The sequence below is a fragment of the Glycine soja genome, chromosome 7, assembly GCF_004193775.1.
Source record: "Glycine soja cultivar W05 chromosome 7, ASM419377v2, whole genome shotgun sequence".
In the NCBI taxonomy this organism is placed as follows: Eukaryota; Viridiplantae; Streptophyta; class Magnoliopsida; order Fabales; family Fabaceae; genus Glycine; species Glycine soja.
This window is the reverse complement of record NC_041008.1, coordinates 33,000,512-33,004,508: the sequence shown is the minus strand read 5'-3', so window position 1 is coordinate 33,004,508 and position 3,997 is coordinate 33,000,512. Positions and strand designations below refer to the sequence as shown.

Below are 3,997 nucleotides of genomic sequence, written 5' to 3'. Positions count from 1 at the left end.
TGGGTGTACCTAGGACTGACTGTTAGGTTTACTCTTTTGTTTTTGTATGGGTAGACCTGATGTATAGGAATTTGATGATTGTATACATGTGGCTGAAGCCACCACTATGGACACCTTTGCTCTGGATGACACTATATATTTTGTAAAACTCCCATATTTTGGACAGCTTTAAATGATGAATGCATTTATGATCGATCTTGTTATTTGAAAAGAAAGCATTAGCAACTTTATTTGTAAAAGAGTTTATCGACCGTATTTTATTCTTTTATTTTCACGTGACGACCTAAAGTAATGGCTGGTACATTCTTCCTTTTGAAAAAGCAAAATAGTTTAGAGATTATGAACGGTAAGAAAGAAATGACTCCGAATAGAGTTGTGAACTGGCCATTCAGGACTCTATAGTGAGGATTTTCCTTCTAAACCTTGTTTTGGTGAAAAGAGAAAGAAATGAAAAAGAAAAAAGAAGAAAAAAAAATTTACCATGGTTTTTGTTATTTAAATTATTACTATTAAACCAGTCATTAAATTAGGGACGCCACATATGTGTTGCTTAATCACATAATGAATGTCTTATGTTAAATTTTGCTTAGTAATTTAATTTAGGGTTGGATTAAGTGGTTAAACTGATAAAGGATAAACTCTCGTAACCTAGGATAAGAGACTTGCTTGTGAATCAAGGGGAAGCAACGTGTTTTAATTCTAATATTTTCTAATCCACATCTATTCGTTGTTTAATTTACAAAAGCAAACAACCCCCCCCCCAATTCGTTACTATTTTGCTACTATCTGTTATGAACGTTTGGTTGACCATTGCTCGTTGGGAGACGACCTAGGATCACTTCCTAGATACTGAATTTTTAATGTTTATTTGATTCGGGTACGACCTCGATCAAATTTGGCGTCGTTGCCAGGGAGCAGTGGTCCAAAGGTTCATAATAGCTAGTGATTCATGTTTTATGTTTAGTTGTTTTGCGTTTACTTCTTTTGTTTAGTGTGTTTGTGTTGTATTAGTATATTGTGTTAGTGCCTTGTTTTGTTTTATTTGATGTTCTGTTTTGCAATTTAGTAGTACCCCTTGTTCAGCACTTTTCCTGTTTCAGTTTTATGTTTTGCTGTGAATAGTGCTTAGCGACAGAATTAGAGACTGATTATGTGTTACTATTCGCACAGCATTACATTAGCGACTGAATTAGCGACGACTGTTGACAATTTAATTGGCGATTTTTTTTTATAGTTAGGGTTGTTATTTTTGGCTGAATTTTTGTGTGGTAGGTTCTTTTGACCCATATTTTGTGTGAAAAATACCAGGAACACTTGGTGTGGCTGGATTTGAGAGATTCAAAAAATTTTGAGAACTTATTTTTAGCAAAACTTAAAACGGCCATAACTTTTGCTCCGGATATGAGAACGACTATTGTTATATATGCATTTGGGGTAGAAAATATTTCCCACACTATGGCAACCTAGCAAAGCTCGGTAGAGGTCTCTAACTAGCCAAAATCGCCTATTTACTAAGTTTTTTTATTTTTCAAGTTTTATTGTTCTATTTTTCTAAACTTTCCTTAGGCAGTTTCCATAGTTGGACTTTGAATTTTTGTTTTTAATTTTTTGTGCTATCTTTTCATGATTTTAGGGTGTTCCTCACAAAATTTCAACTCATTTTGATATCGTTTGAGTATAGTTGTAGTTTTACCCCCTTGTTAGGCGCTTGTTGAGAAACACATTATTTGCTGCATATAGTGCATGACTAGGGGCAATCCAGGTGATTTACAACCCTTTGATCCTGAAATAGATAGAACCTTTCATAGATTTGTTAGGCATAGTGTGCATCCTGGTCATTCTGTGCATTTTGAGCATTCTGAGCATTCTGTTGAGGGTGATTCTAAATATTCTGATTTTGAACATTCCACTACTAATTTTTATACTGAGAACATGGCTCAACCTCCACCTCGTGAGAGGACTCTTAGGGAGATGACTGCACCTAATTTCACTTATGAAAGCTTGTGCATTCAATATCCTGATGAGGGTGTTCCATATGTTCTCAAGACTAGACTAATACATTTGCTGCCCAAGTTTCATGGTCTTGCAGGTGAAGATCCTTATAAGCATCTTAAGGAGTTCCATATTGTTTGTTTCACCATGAAGCCCTCGTATGTCCAAGAAGATCAAATCTTTCTAAAGGCTTTTCCTCATTCTCTGGAGGGAGTGGCAAAAGATTGGCTATACTACCTTGCTCTCAGGTCCATTTTCAGCTGGGATGAGAGGGTGTTCTGGGAGAAATTCTTCCCTGGATCTAGGACCACTGCCATCAGAAAAGACATTTCAGGCATCAGGCAACTTAGTGGAGAAAGCTTATATGAGTACTGGGAAAGATTCAAGAAATTGTGTGCAAGCTGCCCTCACCACCAGATTTCTGAGCAACTCCTTCTTCAATATTTCTATGAGGGACTTAGCAACATGGAGAGGAGTATGATTGATGCTGCCAGTGGCGGAGCTCTTGGTGATATGACCCCTGCTGAACCTAGGAATTTGATTGAGAAGATGGCTTCCAACTCCCTACAATTCAGTGCAAGAAATGATGATATTGTTCTTAGAGGAGTGCATGAAGTAGCCACGAATTCATCTTCATCATCTGAGACTAAGAAGCTTGAAGGTAAACTAGATGTCTTGGTTAACCTGGTAACCCAACTGGCCATGAATCAAAAATTTGCACCTGTCGCCAAACTCTGTGATTTATGCTCCTCTGCCGACCACCACACAGACCTTTGCCCTTCTGTGCAATAATCTGAAGCAATTGAACAGCCCGAAACTTATTTTGCAAATATCTACAATAGACCTCCTCAACCTCAGCAGCAAAATCAGCCACAACAGAACAATTATGACCTCTCCAACAACAGGTACAACCACGGGTGGAGGAATCATCCCAACCTTAGATGGTTGAATCTTTCACAACAGCAGCAACAACAACAACAGCAATAGCCCCAGAAACAGCAAATAGTTGAGGCCCCTCTGCAACCTTCCCTTGAAGAACTTGTGAGCCAAATGACTATGCAAAACATGTAGTTTCAACAAGAGACCAGAGCCTCCATTCAGAGCTTAACTAATCAGATGGGACAATTGGCTACACAGTTAAATCAACAATAGTCCCATAATTCTGACAGATTACCTGCTCAATCTGTTCAGAATCCCAAAAATGTGATTGTCATTGCATTGAGGTCGGGAAAGCAGTGTCAAGGACCTCAACCAACAACATCTTCCTCATCCGCAAATGAACCTGCCCAACTTCACTCTACTCCAGAAAAAGATGATGACAAAAATTTAAAGTGTAAGTTACCTAACAATTTCTATGCATGTGAATCTAAAGAGAAGCAGCATATCCCTCTTCCATTCCCTCCAAGAGCAATTTCCAACAAAAAAATGGAAGAGGTAGAGAATGAGATATTGGAAACATTTAGAAAAGTAGAGGTAAACATACCTCTGCTGGATGCAATAAAGCAAATTTCAAGATATGCTAAATTCTTGAAGGAGTTGTCCACTAATAAGCGGAAGCTTAAAGGAAGTGAAAGAATTAGCATGGGCAGAAATGTCTCCGCATTGATTGGTAAATCTGTTCCCCAAATCCCTGAAAAATGTAAAGATCTAGGTACATTCAACATACCTTGTATTATAGGGAACAGTAAGTTTGACAATGCCATGCTAGATTTAGGAGCTTCTGTTAGTGTTATGCCTCTGTCTATTTTTAATTCTCTATCTCTTGGTCCTTTGCAGTCAACTGATGTGGTAATTCATTTAGCTAATAGAAGTGTTGTCTATCCTGCTGGTTTCATAGAGGATGTCTTAGTTGGAGTTGGTGAACTGATTTTCCCTGTTGATTTTTATATTTTGAATATGGAGGAGGGATTTTCTAAAGGATCAGTTCCCATCATTCTAGGCAGACCTTTTATGAAAACTGCTAGAACTAAGATAGATGTATATGCAGACACACTATCTATGGAGT

The 3,997-nt window shown here is 37.8% G+C and overlaps 1 non-coding gene across 1 annotated transcript; it reads right to left on the bottom strand.

The window, feature by feature from the left end:
* Positions 1-2,304: 2,304 nt before the first annotated feature.
* Positions 2,305-2,411, bottom strand: LOC114420804. Its single transcript, XR_003668437.1, has one exon. It is a non-coding gene; the product is annotated as a small nucleolar RNA R71 (small nucleolar RNA).
* Positions 2,412-3,997: the final 1,586 nt, after the last annotated feature.